General features: G+C 38.2%; 1 pseudogene; it reads left to right on the plus strand.

Moving 5' to 3' along the window:
- LOC122077883 overlaps positions 1-7,065 on the plus strand; it is a 20,598-nt pseudogene extending 13,533 nt beyond the window's left edge.
- The last annotated feature ends 13,889 nt before the right edge of the window (positions 7,066-20,954 follow it).

Here is a 20,954-nt window from a genome sequence, read left to right on the forward strand (position 1 = left end):
GGGTACCAATTTTGACTCTTAGATGAGAAGAAAATATCATGCGTTGTTCTGTTTTTTTTTTTTTTCTTTCCTTTTTTTTTTGTTCTCTTCTTGCTTCCACGATTTTCCTTTCCTTTTTTTATTTTTTTCTTCTTGCTTCCACGATTTTCCTCGCTTCTAATTTGATGTGGAAATCCCCTCCATGCCCTTAGTGCTTTAAGTGAGTGAAAAGCAGGAAATCTTCAACAAAATTCTCTAAGAAAAACAACCATGAGATTCGAACTTGAGACCTTTTGGTGAGCAAGGGAATTTTGTACACCATAGCTCACCAACTACGCTAGGTAGTTGTTGTTACCAAAAACAAATCTTTAATCACTTAAGGATGTGGTCCATCGATCATTGTTGGAATTTGGAGTATTCCTTGTACCCCTGGGACAATTGCAAACAGGCTGGTTCTGCATCTCGGTTCAGTTCTGATCCATTATTCTTTTTCTGACCCAAAAAGAATAATCATTTGTACCGGTGACCAAACGAATGTGTACTTTTAATTGAACAAGTCCATCTTGCTCAGAATTTCGTCCTCTTCGCAACCATGGAAAGAAATAGGACCTCTTTACGTGTAAAATTGAAGATATGACACCCAATAGTCCTTAAGGCCTTGAAAATACAAAACCTGCAAAAAGAGAGTAAAACCCAAGGTAGCTCTATTCTAAATATGTAAAATGCATGTTTTACTACCCTAGATTTCACACATAAATGTGCTCATCACCTACCATTCTAATACTAGTTTGTCTTGGTTTCATACACTGATTTGCAGGTATTCTTCATTAAGTTCTCTGTTTTCTTTATTGTTACAAATTCTGGCTGTAGGGATTCAAGCTATCATTCTAGCCAATCTAGCCACCATATTGACCTCATTTTTTTGATATTGTTTACTTCTCTGTTAGTCTTTACACTCAACCAGCAATAAAGTTCCTATTTTCTGTTATCCCTTGTTACAGCAGATGCATCCATTGGATCTGCATCTTTGGAGGGAAGAGAGATTGAAGAGCACAGTTAGGTGTCTATCCTAATCTCAGGCCCCATCTGACCGTCAGATTATGAAATATTTGACCTTTTATGAATATTTTGCCATATTATTGGCTTACTTGGATTACAGTGTTTTTTTCCAGTGGTTATTGCATTCTCTTAATCTTAACTTATCTATAGCAGAACACATCACCGCTTATCTCCTATTATAGTAGGACTTATATCCAAGGCATGGTTTAAGATCTCACCGAGATCTTGGCCAAATTTTGTTTTTATTTATTTTTTTATTTTTTCTTAATGGTGAAACTAGATGCAGGATGAGGTAGAAAAAGGGAAAAATCTTGACTGAGATCTCGCCAACCAACTCGAACTGAGTTGGTTTCGGTTCAAATGGGTCAGACCGTGTGATATAAAAAGCACCAGTTCGACCCCATTTTGCTGAATCCTGCTGGGATCTCACCTCTCTCTCTAGTTTTTTGAAAAAAAAAATATATATATCAAGCAAGGATTTTGGTGCTTTTTCTTGAGGATATCCATTCCTACACTCATTAAAGCTTAAAGAGTAGAGAATATTGCCTCCTCGTATACATTTGGAGTAACTTTTCTTCTCAAGAACCATTTTAGATAAAATAATAATAATAATAATAATAATAATAATAATAATAATAATAATTACTCAAACACATTTTTTCATGGAAACATCATCAATACTTGTTGGTATACATTAAATTTTTAATATGTGATGCATGTAACACTAATATATGGATTCATGGAGAAAAAAAATATTTTTTTTGTTTAAACAAATGATTTTATTCCAAAAAAAAAAAATAATAATATTTATACATGATGTTTGTCAGTCATTTTTTATATGTTGGTCACTGTTGGCTGATCTATGGCCTCACAGTGTCATTTTTTATTTTTAGTCAATAAATTAATGGGTAATTTACCATGCCACCCCTTGGAGAATGCCAGTATTATAGGAACACCCCTTCTCTTTCACCAAATTAAACTCGGACCCCCAGCTGTCAGTCACTGTTATAGAATATTCCAAGAATGCTGATATCAGCAGTTCATTTTTTTTTCTAAATACCATATTACCCTTCAAAGTGTTGAAGTACCGATATTACCCTCACTTACAAACACACACCCCTAACCCCAAATCTTTTGAAACTCTTTAACACCTCGGACTTCCGATAACGAGTTGTGATTACAGTCCGGTGGCGATCAAGCAGCCATTAACCGACGATGAGTGGCAAGGGGAGGACGGCGGAAGGAAGTCTACCGCGACGTGCGTCGTTCCATAATTGTTCTCTCTCTCTCTCTCTCACATTCTTTGTTCCATCCATTCATGGAAAAACCCAACTTCAATCCAGAAACCACTACCCCCTCTCCATCATCAACCTTGCAAGTCATTTCTCCAAGTACTGGCAAAAGGAGAAGCAGCTTCCAACTCATCCGAATTCGAGTTCTGGATGGTTAGGAACCCTTCATTCCCACTACCCCAACTCCTCTCAGATGACGAATTTTTTCTCGACAGTGTCCTCCTCCCTCTCCACCTCCTTCCACACCATTCTGATCCATCAGACCCAAAAGAAGACAAAGCCAATTCAAAAACTCCTAATCCTACACCTGAGTCCTCATCCGTGTTGTTGCCCGAGTTAACGACTGGGTTATCTACATCTAAGCGATGGAGGGACATTTTCAAGATAGGGGAGAAGAGAACAGTAGCCAGAACGTCCTTGGCAATCGGCAAAGACAAGTGTGTTCTTCTTCTCTTCTCTGTCGAAAGAACCCTAACCCCAGAGCCTCAAATCCACTGAGAGACGATACCGACATGGTTTCTGTTTTGTGAAGTCTCTATTTCATTTGCACTATTTGAACCTAATGCCATGTAATGTAGGTATTACGTAATGATTTCAATCCCCGTGAGCGATGAAATTCAGAAAAAAGAAACAGCAGATCTCTTTGCTCCTCTTTGCTGTAAATCATTCCATTCTTTAGTTTTTACCTTGTTTTTGCAAATCTTGAAAAATAGTGTATTTGGTGTTCGAAGCTATTCATTAAAGAGTCTCTGTTCTTCGATTCTTTTGATTGGAATTTGGAAATGGAGAGTTTCAGTACCAAAGATCTGCCTACCATTGCAGGAACCACCACTGTTTCTCTTCTGCATTCCTTTATCCTTATGCATTGGCTGCCATTCTCGATTGTGGGTCGAGCATAGAGAATTGGATACAGAGGGGTAATTTTGGGTTAATATAAAATGGGCTACAGATGTGTATTTTACTCATAAGGCTTAAAGAGTCATTTCATAGCATCACTTAACAGAGACTGACGGTAAGGGGTCTGAGTCTAATTTGGTGAAAGAAAGGGGGTGTTCCTATAATACTGGCATTCTCCATGGGGTGGCATTGTAAATTACCCTAAAATAATTAATATGATTTCTGAAATATATTAAATAATTACAGAAAAATAAAGAACAATAGGAAAAAAAATTTCTGTTTCGTATTGAAAATTACTTTTATATGATGTAAGTATTGTTAGTGTATTTAAAATGAAAATGATGTTCTTCGTTTCACTCTACTATAGTTAATTATTAATTATGATATTATTATTTGTAAAAAAAAATTAAGAAAAAATATAGGAAGTAGGGGACTAATATGTAATAGCTATATGATATTGAATAGCTCATAATGCATGCATTCTTTAATAGAAGATGTTGAATAGTAACCAAATTATGCATTCTTTAATATAAGATGTTGTAATACCCTACTTTTTAAACCCGGTCTAATTACACGGTTGACCAGGTTTAACCATGCAGGACCCGAACCGGAGAGGGTTACGGCGGGTTCCTTATGGACCATGATGGCGAGGGTAACTTTGAACACCGGTTGGCCGGACAAGTCCGAGTCAGTGCCAGAGGACACGGGTGTACGCAAGCCGTGTACATGCACATATCATAAGGCCATGTACGGATAAAGCAGGTATGTAGCTGTATCTTAAGGTGCATACGTATATTACATCTTATACCAAGAGTGAGATTCGTGCCGAGAGTCGAATTCTGTCAAAATCTCACTTGTTGGCCAAGTTTTGGCCCTCAAGTGGGCGGTCACAGGTGGGCGCATCCGCCCACCTGAGTGACCCACCCATGTGTCACTAATGATTTTAAGAAAGTATAAATAGTAGGATTTGTGTTTTTTTTCCAATATCTCATTTATTACACTGAATAGTTGGTGGGAAGATTTAAGAGGAGAGAGAAACGACAAGAGAAAAGAGAACGAAGAAGAAAAGGGAAGGAAGAGGAAGAAGAAATGGATTTCAGCGGCGCCGAGGTTTGATCTTCTCATTCCGACGTCAGAAGAGTGATCTCCAACACGAGATCTACGTTTAGAGGTGAGCAAAGGCTAGGTTCCTTAAACTTTCACCATACCCAAATGAAACCCTTGATTTGGGTAGAGTTTCTTGAGGTCTCGTAAATCCCCCTTGAGATAATGAATCTAAGGTTTAATAGATGGTTTATGTGTTGATTTTGAAGGATTTGAAGAAGTGTTTCCACGGTTGGAGGAGCATTGGTGATTTGAAGTGATTTTGGGGTCTTTGAACGAGTTCTTAAGCAAAGAAGGTTCACCAAATCTTACGCTTCTCGCACCGGATCTCACTCGTACCAGGCGTGAGTCTTTATACACTACAGGTAAGTGGGGAGAGGACATTTGGCCTTGTTTCAAGGCTTGTTTGGCATTCATCTAATTGTATCTAGACTAGCCATGTCATCATGTAATGCTATGTAGCTTAGCCATCCTTATATTTTATGCCATGTGTGCTGTGTTTATTTCTCAATGCCAAATGATGATATGCTTACGTGATGAATGTTGACATCATTATGCATGATGCATTAATAGACTAGATGCCATAGTCGGCTTGGAAACGAGTGCATTGGTGGCCCGTGGAATGGGATGCGGAGGCACTATACAATCGTACTATGTCATATAGGAGCATGCGGTGTAGGATTATCATCTTCCCGTGCTACGACCCTTCCCAACAGGGGTTGAGGTGTTGGGTTACCATTTGGGGGGAAGCAGTGGTCACGGTTGTCGGGTCACTGTGGCGGTTAGACATACGCCCGACTGTTCATTAGGACAGTCGGCAACCCTGATGGTATATTCAAGAGGGCCAATCGTACTGCTTTTAAATTGCTGGAGTCAGCACCTTTATTTTCTGTCATTTATTTTTATGTTGAGAGCCGGTGGTTGGCATGTTTTACTTTTCCAAGTACTCACGGTGGGCCTTCTCCGACAGCCCTATGGGCGTATCGCGGGATGGAGTTCGTGGCTTGTACCCAGAGTATACGCGCACTGTGGTTGTAGTAGCACTAAACCAAAGACTTAGTAATGTTGTTTAGGTGGATGTGATTAAAATTGAATTGCATAGCATATAGTGCATATGGTTGTGATTTGTTGTGTGGACTGCTGTGTGGTCCTTCTTTTCACTTACTGAGCTAGTGAGCTCATCCCACGTGTGCACCTCTTTTAGATGATTTTGCAGGTCATCAACCTGAAGAGCACGGGTCGGGCCCTACAGTTGAATTCCCTGGAGAGGATTGGTGGGTCCCCGAGTAATTAGAGCACAACAGGGATTGCTCATGCGAGGGCTGTGTTGCGAGACCACAGTTTTGATACCGAGCTGAGCTTTATTTTTGATACCGAGCTGAGCTTTACCTTTTGATACCGAGCTGAGCTTTACTTTTGATACCGAGCTGAGCTCTGCTTTTGATACCGAGCTGAGCTGTACTCTGTGTTTTTGATGATCCCTTTTGTGTACTTGATATGTAAATTGTATTCTTTTGTGTAAATATCATGCCTGCGGGCCCACATGTACTTAACTATGTATTATAATTTGGGTATCAAGTATAATGGGAATATTACAGGTAAATTAAGTCTTCCGCTGAACTGATGAACACTTTCTTAGTTGTGTGTATGCTGTGGTTGGATACTGTATCAGATGATCTTGGCAGGTTTGGGTTAACTGGTGTTAACCCGGTCACCGGTCCGGTTCTGTGTGAACAGGGTGTGACAATAATTGCTTGAAGACATAATGGGAATGAAATGGAGTTACTATGATATTCATTTGTTGGACTAGACCAACCAGACAGTCCATCATCAACTTCATGGTGTATTGCGATGGGAAGACTATCTTCTTAAAGTTTGTTGATGCATCCAAAGGGAAGAAGGATGCAATGTACTTATATAAGTTACTGAAGGAAGTTGTAATGGAGGTAGGGCTAGAGAATGTTCAAATTGTGATGGACAATGGGAGGCAACAACTTCAAGAAAGTGGGGGGAGAGGTTGATGAATAGGAAAAGCAATAGAATGAGCAAGACAAGTGACCACATTTGTCTACAACCATGGATATGCTATCTTTATTGAGGGATGAATGCGGTGGGGATTTGGTAAGGCCAGGATTTAGTCAATTTGCAACCAACTACAATGCATTGAAGATTTTTTCGGGATAAGATGGATGGTTTGAGATCCATGTTTTCCAGTGAGGAGTGATTTGGATGGAAAGAATCAAGTACTCCAGGTAAGGCAACACATGCCACCATCTCTAGTGAACAATTCTGGCAAGATGGGAAGAAGGTCCTTCTTATATTTGGGCCAGTGGTAACTAACTTGAGGTTGGTAGACTCAGAGAGAAAGCCTACCTTGCCTTATGTGTATACTGCAATACAGAAAATGAAGGAGAAGGTGACATCTTCCATTTCTAGGGCTGCAAAGTATAATATAAAAATTATTGAGGAGAGATGGGAGAAACATTTGATGTATCCACTGCATAAAGCTGGTGAGTTTTTTTTAACTTAACTATAGTCCAAGCTAATGTTACTTACATTCAATGACAAGTTGTTTATGGAATTTGCTGCATATTATCTCAATCTGAAGTTTCACTACAAGTACAATCTAGGAATTGATGCTATATTGTTAGAAGCAGTGGAGCTTGTGGTGGCAAAGTTGATCCCTAACCATGATCTACAGACAGTATGCAACATTGAGATGGGTTATGTTTGAAATATAGTCTCCTAAGTCTTAAGGAATGCTCTATTGAGTACTAACTTGTATCCATGTTTGAAATATGTATAAATAAAGGAATTCAGGAATGCTGCCAACCATATTAAAATTCCAATTAAAATTGCTCATGTTTTCCAAAAAGACTCAAATGAGGAGGATAACCTATAAAATTGGTGAGGGATCGAGGTGAGCCACTTATGGATCAAGCTGGGGGTAGGCCTGACCCTATGGTAGCTAGTTAGATGGGTATTGATTGGATGGTTACATGTCTCAAAATGGCCGTGCGCTTTCACAGATACCTAAGCCTTTCGAGTCTTAAGTTACCAAGTTGATGTGTAGCCTATAAATGTTTGGTCATGTTCCAGTCATGGTTTAAAGTATCACCGATACCGATACCCTCCGATACATATCTTAAATTTAGCCGACCGACACGATACATTAAATTTTTAAAATCCTTTCGTATCAATATATATCCTACGATATATACTGATATACATCAATACACCACCAATACACATTGATACGATATGATACGATATGCATCGATATGACTCTATGGAAAATATAAAATCGAGGTGAAATGTACGTTTCGGTATGTATCGATACGTATCAGTGAGTATCGATATGTACAAAAATAGTGCGCTACGGTCATATAATGGCCAAGATAGGTAATTTTTTCAGAAAAGTAAGATTTTTTGAGGGGTTTTTGTTCCAAAGTTGCTGCCAACCATATTTCTCTCTAACTAAAGTGAAAATTAAGGTTGGGAACAAGGATTTTACGTTTATGACAACTATAAACCTTAAATTCTTAGTGCGATACCCTCAATTTAGTGTTTATGCATAATACATGTTATCAATAGCTTTTTTTTAACAAATTCTTTACGCAAAAGTGTTTAAAAAAATGTTTCCTATCTATTTATGTATGTATCTTTAGTGTATCTCCGATACGATACGATACCCTCCGATACGTATCTTAATTTTGGGCGACCGATACTGATACTTTAATCCTTCACTTCCAGCGATGATGATGATGATGATGATGATGATGGTGAAGGACCTACTGGTGGTGCTAGTAGTGGACTCTATGGTGACGGTGATGATGACGGTGATGGTGATGGCAATGGTGATGATGATGATGATGATGACTGTGGTGAATGGGGATGGGGATGGGGATGAGGATGGGATGGTGATGGGGATGATGGTGGAAATGATGGTGGTGATGGGGGATGCACGAGAGGTACCATTACATTGAACTGGAGCCAAAGCCGGTGTGATTCATAGGAGAGGTTGAGTACACTCTCATCCACATATGATATGTACCATGGTGCACATGCCCCCACACCTTACAAGAGAGGCTCACGTCGCCGATTCATACTTGGTGGAGAGAAGCATGACAGCATGGACTACATGGACATCTCTATTATGAGCTTAACTGACACTCTAGGAGGCTTAAGTATGAAGAGTGGTATTTATGGGCATCAGTTGCGTGCACCGTCTGCTATATATGGCATGGGGACCATAAGTTCAGACTATAGTCATTATAGTAAGTTGGGACACCCATAGGCCAACTCTTCCCATATGCCTCTAAGTATGAGGATCAATCACACACAAAAATTGGGTCAGGTTTTGTGGATAACATCTTTGAGATTCCATCACCACAGCTATATATACCGATGTAGGTTCCAGTGCATCAGGCACCATCCAGTAGTGGTGGATCTCGATCCAGTTCATTTAGTTTTAGATATATCTACCCAATGATAGGTTATCTCCAGCATGTTGCTAATGATTTTTATAGGGCTGTTGTGGCAGACTTTGAGTGTTACTTCCGGCATACTATGACATTGCTAGCCTCTGTGATTTAATAAGTGCAAAGCATGCTTCGACATTAGCATCAACAGTATGGTGGTTATGATGATATGGCCCGACACTAATTTCAGTACTAAGAGTCTAGGTCTCTAAGATGGAGTCTAATATATTTATATGTGTTATGTAATATCACTAATATGTACTGTACGACCTTATGTTGTTATGTGGCTTATCTCATTTCAAATTTTCAATGTGTGTGAATTTGACTCATCAGTCATCAATAGTAATTAGAAATGATATTTTTTATCTTGTTATGATTATGTTGTGTCATGTGTTGATGTGGAATTTGGATTATGGAATAGAGCATACTATGTTGGGGATAGCCACTAACCTCCGGAGTTCTAACTCCATATTAGTTTTGATGATAGCAAACAAATGTATTCTCTAATGAGTATCTACCAAGTAATATGTGAAAGAAAGAACCTCAACATGACATGGGCCACAAAGTAAGGTGCTGGACCTCAAGATATCTGATGTGGAGTCATGAAGATCTCCTGAGAATCATGAAAAACCTTAAAGCGTCAAGATTTGGAAGATGATAAGAGGACAAAGAGAAGATACGGGAAGGCCTATACAAAAGAAGTAAAGATTAAAGACCCAACGTGTAGAATCTTGTGTAGAATAAGTTGTAATAAAACACTGCATGCATTGCACTACATAACACATGCATGATATAGTTTGACTCTAGGTAGTGCTCATTCACAATGCCCTAAGACCCTGAGTGTGTTGGCAATGCCAAAACACAACCTTTTTCTGAGATAACAACAAGGCTCCTATTTAAGGGTATTTTAGTCATACTAAATGACTGATTTTATAGTCAAACTCAACTGAAAAAATGTAGACCATTCAGTTATGGAACCAACAAAACTTGAATCAGGTCAATTGGATTTCATATGAGAAAGCTATGATTGTTTGCATAAACACAGTTTGTTAGGCCAGAAGATAGAACCCTACCGATAGGAACCGGTTTTACCGATAGAGTTCTGTGATCAGAGAATTCATCAGACCTAGACTAATAGAGACAAAACGGCAACAATCGGGCCTTGCCAGTAACTACCAGATGCCTTCTGGTAAGGTCCCTGACTAGCCAAATGCCTACCGGATGGTCTGAGGCTGTCCAACAACTATAATTTTTTAATTCCAACATATCTATTTCACCCAACGGCCACATGATCCGGTAACTTACCGGAAGAGGAAAAATATGTCCGTTATGCCATATTTCTTTCCCAAATCTGATTATCTTCTTACCTAGTTTAGGATTAATAATTACCCATATAAATATCCCACTTATAGCTTATCAAATTAACAATTAATCAAGCATTGAATATCACTATCAAAAGCTAAAAAGTGAGGAAAGGATTAAGCCATTGCGTTCTACCATCGTGATCATTCCCAACTGATGAAATCAAGTCAGCTTACAAGTCTTCCATTACTGTCTACATCAATTGGGAAGACAACTAAGGTGCATGCTCATATCATTATTGCATATTCATATCACGCACCACACGAGGTAACTCGAATCTTTTATTCCACTTTATTTTTGTATTTACACTTGTCTAGAGTGTACTTAGGCTGGTGTGGGATTCTCTTATTTGGAAAATATTGTAAAGGTCACTCTCTACCTATAAATGAGATTGTAAAGGTCCATCTCTAACATAAAAGAGATTTGTAAAGGTTTTTTTACTCCCTACCTATTGTACTGAAAGGGAAGAACTAGTGGAATACCTAAAAAGTGGAACTTCAAAGGGAGTGGAATAGACTCAGGTTGAGTTGAACCACTGTAAAATCCTTGTATCGTGTGATTGTGAGTAGTTTTGCATTCTACATTACCTTTCGCAATCAACTACCTAGGGAACTTAATCAAAGAATTTTCTGAATCCACTAGTATAACCTATTCAACCCTCCTCTAGGTTATTTCATACCAGCCTATGGTCCGAAGAGTCAGAGACTACTTACATAGGGTACAATGTCAAAATACCATTTTAGGTTTGATTTTTAAAAAAACTGATGTTTTCATTGTGTTTAAAATGCCTAAAATAGGGTAAATGCCAAGTTTTAGGGGCTACAAAGGCCATATGGCCACCAAGACCAACCGCCTAGTCGGCCGGGGAAAAAATATATAATCTCGGTGAGATCTTGCCCTAGATCTCACTTTTTTGGGATAGCGAGATGGGGGGAAGAGCGAGATCTTAATCTTTGTCCCAAGGTCAACTTCAATTTTCAACATGCATGTACTACTGTCAATCTATGATGCATTTTACAGTACATTATATTCAATGTTTACCAAAACTTCCCACAATTCATTCAAGTTTATGTACTAATAATTACTGCAATCAGTTTACACATGCACAAGAGCAACCAAGACGCCTTGGTATAAACATAAAATGCAGAAAATTCTCTCATGAAGGATCAGAATATCATATGCAAATTCTATATAAACTAAGAACATTGAGGATGAAATTTGGTGACATATATATGCAACATAATAAAATTAAGACACACATGAAACTAAAACATAGGATAATACCAATCGTGAATGTCTGACCCAATACCATGCGCCCTCCTTCATTGTTTCCTACAAGGAATAAATGCTGGATAAAGTTGAACTAAAAATAAACAAAAGAAAATAAAATAAATAATTAAAAAGAAAGGAACTTATTATAGTTTAGCACCTATTAACATTTTTGTGATGCAAACTATACAGAAAACACAAGACCAAGGGATGGTGTACTCTGCCAATGGTGTACGCTAAGGTGTTTCCACCAACCTCGAGAAGATTTGAATCGTTTATTTTGTTATGTCCCTTGTTTGTTCTGTCTTCGTATTAGAATCCTGGGTTGAAATGACTTTTCTTTCAAAGTTTGCTATGGGGTAAGTTTCCAGTCATCTGATGGTAGGCAATGAGATTCTCAATGAAATTACCTAGTCAGCTAATATATGTAAGGATGCCCAACTACATTTTCATGATATTGGCAAAAGCTCTGGCAGCATCAGATTAGTGTCTTTTGGGATTATGTCTCGTTCTACAGCAGTCAAATTAGGTTCTAAAACCTAACATTAACATTGGAATTTCTAGGGAACCCTATAGTGTCAGTTCGAAGACAAATAAATCTCTCATGACTGAAACACAAAAGACATGTCTCTTTTATGTTCCGTAGTTTGACGTGCATATGAGAAATTAAGGATGGAGGGTTCATTGTATAATGTCACTTTTGCTGTAAAAGATCAAAGAGGGATAAAAGTAGTATTAATACAAATAAGGGGAAAAAAGAGAGTAAAAGGAATAACACAAAGATTTAAAAAATTAGGAAAACATGCTAACTAATAAAATTTAAAACAAAATTGAAATTGAAATTAGGGACAATATTAAAGGAAATACGTCATAATTAGAACAGATACAATTCAAAACAGAGGATATACATCTTAAAGTATCACTGTTGTGATTAGAAAAATATTTTGATTTACTGTATGAAGCACATAGCCTCCCCCCCCCCCTTCCAGGCATTTAATGAGCAGAGTGTCACAACCCACCGAACAAAGGCCCACGGGCCAAGCTTACAGCCCATGGACTTCATTTTTTTTTTTTGGATGAATAATAAATGTATGATGAAAAGGAAAAAAAGGGGGGGGGGAGGAAGGAGGAGAAGCCCCTAAACAGGGGAGGCGGGAGAAAAGAAGAGGGGAGACCCCTGGACACAACAATGAGCCTGTTCCTTAGGGAATCACACACAGACTGGAGCTGAGCGGGAGAGACAACAAGTTTGGAGAAAACATCAAAATAGATGACCTTCTAAATCGAATGAAAAGATCTAGAGTTGGAAGTCCATCTACGAAGATTTTGCTGCATCCAAATTTGACTAATGGTAGTAGCAAACGATAATTTCCTAGATAAGTCACAGACAGATCTACCGGCAAAAGTCATATCCATCCAAATTCATTCCCTAGAGAGCGGGAGAGGACATCTTCTATCAGGGCACCAAGAGGAGAGAACACGCTTCCATATAGTGGAGGAGAAAGGACAATCAAAGAAGAGATGATTGCAGTCTTCAATATCATTCCAACATAGACAGCAGGTGGGGGAGACCTAGATATCGTATTGAATGAAGAAGGCTTGGGTTTGGAGACAACTGGAGATGGATCTTTAGGCAGTAAAAGCAAGGCGAGGGATGCGGCTAGCAAACCAAACAAGCTAATAGAAGAGCCTCTAGAGGAGCGGATCAGATACCAAGCCGAGGAGGAGCTGAAATGACCAGAGGGGTGACAGAGGACTCGACCAGGAGCAGCAACAGAAGGTATATGTGCTCTACCTAATACAAAGTGACATGTATATGAGCAACAACCAGAGGAGGGTGAAAGCAAGGAAGGATCTAGAGGTTGCTTGTATATAGCTAAGAGAATATAAGAATTGTAGAGATGTCCATTGAGGTGGGAAGTTTCTAGTCTTCTTGGCTAGAACATTCCCAACCATTGGATGGAGGACAAGTGTAAGCATCTTATGCATTCTTTGAGATCTTGATTGCTTATAAATAGGAGTGGCCTCATTTAGACAAGGCACCAAGCAAGTGAGCACTGATGCCTTATACTCAAGGCTCTAGTGCAATACAACTTCCGCTCTCTCAAACTCTCTCTAAGTGTTCTCAAGTTCTCTTCCTAAGTCCCTTAAGGAGTAAAAGGTTGACTTAGCATTAGTAGGAGAGCTAAGTGCTAGTGCGGTTGCTTAGAAATGTCTAAGGTCGTGACAAGAGGCATGTGCTTTGTGTGCCTCCACTTTTAAGTGTGACCTTTCAAGGTTAAGCCAGGAGATGTCTCCCTGAAGTGAGGTTCAAGGAATAGGCTTCTCAGAAATTTTACAACATGATTATACAATTTAATTTGACAAGAAATAAATAAATCATTAAGATTAAAAGATTAATTAAAAAAAAATTATATATAATAAATACAAGGGTTCTTATTATTAAACATAGATTTACCCAACACTCAACCTTGATTGTTATACACATGCTTTGATATTCTAGTTACCTGGACTGCAGAGAATAATAATCTTTTAACAACACAAAAAATGTAATCCCATCAAACTCAAATATGTGCACTGGCAGGTAGGACGTTTATTTGGTTTACTACACTCAGATGATTATTTCCAATAGGATTACAATTAACAAGATTTTAAGTGTGCTCTTCTCTTTGATTCCATACACAAAATGTTAATGCATGTTTCCAAGTTCCATATTATTTGTAACACTTGGTGTTATACTAAATTCACATGTTTCTAACATTTCTAAATCTTCTTCCCTAAAAGCAATAGTTAAAAATGCATTCAGTTCAAAAATAACATACCCAAAGAAGATAAACTATTATAATATCTAATAATATCATATCAAACAGAAATTAAGAACAAGATGTAAAATGTGTCACCATTTGGGAGTACAATACTTACTAAAGTGGAGAATAACTGGATCAGCAGGAAAAACTCGTCCCACCCCATGGCCAACAAATTGTTGGACAACACCATAACGATATTTGTCTGCATGATCACTTCAGCAAACACCAATTGTGAGGATGCTGAATGGATTTTTTTTTTTTTTTGGCCCATTTTGTGATTCTCTCGTAAGTCATAATTTTGGTGAGGCAGATATGACAATTATGCAAAAGAGGTGTTACTTTGGTAGAATTAGAATTTGTACAAAAGGAAATATGTTGTACATAAGAAAATATGCCAAGCTATATATCTAAGGATAAATGAAGATATTCTCAAGCCACTCAATTCAAAATGACTAGAAACATATGACCTTGAAATCCTTCAGGATAAAACTCCAGAAAGAAAAAAGCTGAAAACCATAGAGGATTATAAACTCACCAATTTGATCTTGGTCTTCAAAGATCCTAGAACTCAAGTGTCCATTCCTACCTAAGGCATCAATGTGCTGCAAAAGAATACTTACAAAAATATCCATTCCCTACTAACTGGATAATTCTAACAGTTGCCACAGTTGTGAAGGCATTGCGGTGACGCCATGGCATCCAAGTGGTTTTATAGTGGTCAAGGCAAATGTTGCCTCACTGTAAGGCACTAGCCTGGCTAGTTTGGCACTTGGTTTGACACTTATTTATGCCAAATATAAAACAACAACAACAACAACAACAAAGCCTTATCCCAACTATCATTAAGTTAATGATTTTACATTTGTCATTTCGTTTACTTAAAATGTTATTCATAAATAAGAGCACCTCTTATTTGAATTCCATAAAATTAGTTAAAAAACAAGTTCCAAAAAGATAAAAAGTCAAACCCCCAATTCAAGAACAAGAACTAGATTTTTGGTTGTGGGAGAGATTTTCAACTTTCAAATGCTGGGGTTTTTTCCTAAATCTGAAAATTCCATAACTCTTAAATAATCTTTTGTTCTAATGTCTATAATTTATTTTCACTTAATTGATTTTTAACAGCATTCATGCACCTTAAAATAAGTTTGACTGGAACATAACTTTGTCAATACAACTCGGATTTAAGCAGTCAGGTATTTGTTGGAAAGCTAGTTTTGTGCTCTACCTAATACAAAATGTCTAACGTAAAAACAAAATCATTTGACTAGTCAAACTTATTATAGAACAAGAACATTTCTCTAAATGTTGATTTTTGATGACTTTATGTGATTTACTATTGATTTTTTATGGCATTGCATGGCTTAATGTTGATTTTTGATGACTTGAGGTGGCTTGATGTTGATTTTTGATGACTTTAGGTGGCCTAATGTTGATATTTTATGGTATAGGGTATATGTAGCATACTAAATAGTGTTAGAAAAGAGGATAAACTAGAAAGTAGCACATGTTTGCCTTGGTTGCCCAGGCGGCAGGCGAGCATAGTTGTCATGGCATCCCTAGGCGGCGATTTGGAGTCCCGACGTTTTTCAAAGGGAAAATCGATTGTGTGATTTGGTGTAGTCTTATTAATCGACCGCCAATTGTCTTATGGCGTTGCCTAGGACGATTTAGTACTATTTTAATGTAAATCGGTCGCCATTAGCTCTTTTTTTTTTTAGCTTTTTTTTTTTTTTTTAGGTTACTTGCGTAAATTATTAATATTGATTCTCTTTTTAACATTCTTATTGGCAGGTGTAATCCAAATCTATATTGTATTGCTACATGGGAATAAATTAACATCCTAAATCCCTAATAGCTGAAACCCTCGATTCTATCCCTCACAAGTCACATGTCGCGACTTCAACAATTCAACCCTAACACTTTTAGTTGCAAGAGGTGAGGAGGTCTCCGACAACAAGGCTTTGAAAAGGCGACAACCTCAGCCTTCGGCGGTTGCTGCTCCGACAAAGAAAGGTATGTACTCAGTACTCTTCTTCTAATCTTCTTCCTCTTCCTCTTTTTTTTTCCTCGATTCTACTTCTCTTTTTTTTTCCCATCATGTTTTCTGATTCCTCTTCCTTCCTCTGTTAATGACTACCAATGCGATTATGGGCACACCACCAACCAATGCTGGGAACTTCAAACTACAATTGAAGACTTGATAAAAAAAAAAAAGGGCCCAACGAACATATAAACAACCAAGGCTAGAGGGAAACTTGGATCTCTTGGATAAAGCATGGGATGTAGCTCAAATGAAAATGACTACTTACTAGGTTGCCCACTTTTACAACTCAAGGGTGAAATAACGATTGTTCCAACTTGGCGACCTGGTTCTCCGAAGAGCAAAAGTTTTAGATCCAAGGAATGTGGGAAAGTTAGCACCAAACCAGGAAGGCCCATGCAGAGTTACCAAGATAATTGGACCAGGGACATATCACTTGGAAACTTTGGAGGGAAAAGAGATAGAATGAGCCTGGAACTCAGAAACCCTAAGGAAGTTCTATCAACAAAGATCTCCTCCTATAAAAAGTTCCAATTTAACATGGTTACAAATTGATTTACATGTTTTCTTTATTTCAATAAAGATCCTCCTGCATTTGTATGTCTTTTTTGACCAGTGATCAATGAAATTATGAGCAATGCTCTTGCCTCCATGTCTATCTAGTCTACTTCATCATAGCAGCTTATTACATGTGTATACTAACCCAAGGATTCTTGTACCTTCAACAAGGGCAATGACTAGATGCCGACTAGAGCGAAGCGCTATAGGGGTGAACATAAAGGGCAATGCCCTAGACCTCGACCATAGTGAAGCGCCAAGGGCAAGGCTCTACACGAAACACCACGGGAACAACCTTAAACACCACGAGTGCAAACACCAAAGGCAAGGGCCATAATGCCATGTGAGAATGGCAGGCACATTCCAAAATGCTAAAGCACCATGCAAGCAACTACATCAACTACATCCCCGATGACAAAACTACGACTACAAGTTCAAGCCATAACCATTCGTTCGATCTATAGCCTCACGGTTAGTGCTTAAGTCATACCTGGTCTGCTCGGCCTCAAACGACTTGCTCCGCCCTACCTAGTTAACTCAACCCCATATGATCCAATCCAATCTCATAAAGGCCAGTAGACTACCCCAAGATTTGAGCTATGATATTAAGTGCAAGATAAGCGTGTTGAGTTAAGAATCAAAACTTGCATTCATCCCAAAATCTTTACATGAGGGATTACAAAAGAGAGAAAAATTACAAGAACTACTTAGAAGATGAGTTCTTCAGAAGAGATGCCTTGGCAGGAGAGTCTTTGAAGGAGGTTTGGCTGCAACTAAAAAAGGAGGCTGAAGAGTTTTAAAAGGAAGGTTGGCCGTGATAGCACCTTTCCCAATGTTGACTAGCACAACCTCATCAGAAGGAGCCTCCAGCTGATCCAGAACCTCCTCCTCAGCCTTTGCCACTTCCTCTTTTGTTATAGCCAATGGTGTCTGAGGCTCCGCATCCTTGTCATCATTCAGAGTATCAGTAGGAGAAGGTATAGGGCTAGTCAATTGAAGATTATCAAGTCCAAGTTCCTTAACTTTATCCCAATCCCTAGCTAAGGCGATGAATTGAAATCAAGGTAGACCTTCACCTTGTCTTAGATAGATATTAGGTCAAGCAGATAACAATCAACCCCTGACTTAGAAAACTCCATTTTGAACACCTTGCAAGCCTTGTAGTCCTTTATGGCATTCTTAATCCGACGCTACACCTCCGCCGCCATCTTCTTCAATTGTGTGTTCAACTTATCCCCAACTTTTGCGGAAATTTTCACCTTAATGTTCAGAGTGTCGATCTGATTCTCCACCATAAGGAGCTTGAATTTTTTGGCCTCCTCTCTGAGCTTGTACGCCGTACCCCTCACCTCAAGGCTGGTTTTCTCAAGATCCTTAAAAAGTAACAGAGAGGGTGCCATAATCAATAGCTTTAGACTTAGCTTCTTCATCAGACTTCACCTTCGTAACCACAAATTTCTTCTCCTCCTCAAATTTATCGAGCTGCTTCTTCAAGCTCTTGCTCAGCCCACGGTAGTGCTCTAAGTGAATGAGTGTCTCACTGAGGACAACTTGCACTTGCCAAAGAAAGAGGAAACCCAAAACCGTAAGGAGGGATATACAGAGATATTTAATTTAGCAGTGTAACCAACAAAAACTCACCCAAGCCAACTAGGTATAAACCATTTGGACAAAGGTATCAAACTTCACGTTTGAGAGATGTGTTCGGTATTTTGGCATGGCTCCCCTCGATCACCGCTACTCGGCCCACCGTTGGGTCATTAAAGATAGACTGCTCGCATGTGGCCCCATAGTAGGGGGAGTAAAACTTTCCCGAAGATGGGACTTCTTTCCCTTTCTTCCCCACCCTTGGATCCATTAGACCATTGTCCTGGCAGAGGACATTTGAGACCCAACCTTGGGGTCAGTGGTGGCAGGATGAGCATAATTAAAAAAAATGGAAGCGCCCTTAAAGGCTTGGCTCCTATAAGAACCATCTCCAACCCCCGCTGCGGCCCCTGTTGCAGCCAAGGATTAAAGTATCGGTATCAGTCGCCGTATCGGTTGGTCAAAATTAAGATACATATCGAAGGGTATCGTATCGGAGATACGCTAAGATACGCTAAAGATACACACATAAATGGATAGGAAACATTTTTTTAAATACTTTTGCATAAAGAATTTGTTAAAAAAAGCTATTGATAACATGTATTATGCATAAACACTAAATTGAGGGTATCGCACTAAGAATTCAAGGTTTGTTGTTGTCCCATAAATGTAAAATCCTTGTTTCCAACCTTGATTTTCACTTTAGTTAGAGAGAAATATGACAGGCAGCAACTTTGGAACAAAAACCTCTCAAAAAATCGTGTTTTTCTGAAAAATTACCCATCTTAGCCATTATATGACCATAGCGCACTGTATCGGTGCATACCAATACTCACCGATACATATCGATCGATACATACCGATACTCATCAATACGTACCAATACATACCGAAACATACATTTCACCTCAATTTTATATTTTCCATAGAGTCGTATTGATGCATATTGTATCGATGTGTATCAGTGGTGTAATGATGCATATCGGTATGTATCGTAGGATATATATCGATAAGAAAAGATTTTAAAAATTTCATGTATCGTATCGGTGTGTATCGTATCGGTCGGCTAAATTTAAGATATGTATCGGAGGATATCGTATCGGTATCGAAGATACTTTAAACCATGGGATTAAAGTATCAGTATCGATTGCCGTATCGGTTGGCCAAAATTAAGATACGTATCAGAGGGTATCGTATCATATCGAAGATACACTAAGATACGCTAAAGATACACACATAAATGGATAGGAAACATTTTTTTAAACACTTTTGTATAAAGAATTCTGTAAAAAAAGCTATTGATAACATGTATTATGCATAAACACTAAATTAAGGGTATCGCACTAAGAATTCAAGGTTTTTAGTCATCCCATAAATGTAAAATCCTTGTTCCCAATCTTGATTTCCACTTTAGTTAGAGAGAAATATGGCTGGCTGCAACTTTGGAACAAAAACCCCTCAAAAAATCGTGTTTTTCTGAAAAATTACCCATATTGACCATTATATGACTGTAGCGCACTGTATCGGTCATAGTTTTTAAGGCGAAAAGGCGACGGAGGCGCTTGAGGGTCTTTCAAAGTGCCTTAACGATAAGGCGGGCATAAAGCGTCGCCTTATCGACTAAAGCGTTCCTGTGTAATTTTTTTATAAAACCAATCTATTTGGCTCAAATCCTAGTTGAATCCTATTACTTATATGTTAAATAAATGTTAAATGTTCATATTCATACCAATGTAAGATATTCATCAAGAAAACAAATCAATAAAGTGAACAAACTAAGTTCATCTTCATCAATCATCAATCATCAATCATCAATCATCAATCATTAATCATTAATCATCATAACATATTAACATATAATATAAATACATAATTATGAAACAAAATTATAAATATAAAGAAAAGAAGACATAAAAAATAAAAGTATTTATTATATTTACCTCTATGATGCTAAAATGAGTGCCTAAGTCCTAAGGTCATCCACTATATTTCTACTCCCGTCAAAGAAGAATGAAGCTCACTGCTACCAGAGAAAAATGGTGGCCTGGATCAATGGTTCTTCCTTGTTCCTTGATTCCTTCTCAAAGCCCTTTCTTAAAACCCTTGACAAAATCCAAACCCCGTTTGTGAATCGTGTTTTTGTTTTGTTTGTTTTGGTTATTTTTGATGGAGTAAAGTTGATCCCATACATCTCAAGTGTTAACAAAACCATACACCTACCAATAAAAAATCTATATTTGGAATCTTCATCAGGTAATTTTAAATGTGTTTAAAAGAAAAAAAAACCCATAAGGCACCACTTCACATAAGGCAGAGCACTGCCTTACCATCTTTAGACCGCATCAGCGCCTTAAAAACTATGGTATCGGTACATACCGATACTCACCGATACATACCAAAACGTACATTTCACCTCAATTTTATATTTTTCATAGAGTCGTTTTGGTGCATATCGTATTTTATTGATGTGTATCAGTGGTGTATTGATGCATATCGGTATGTATTGTAAGATATA

This window comes from Macadamia integrifolia, chromosome 5 (assembly GCF_013358625.1).
Source record: "Macadamia integrifolia cultivar HAES 741 chromosome 5, SCU_Mint_v3, whole genome shotgun sequence".
Lineage (NCBI taxonomy): Eukaryota > Viridiplantae > Streptophyta > Magnoliopsida > Proteales > Proteaceae > Macadamia > Macadamia integrifolia.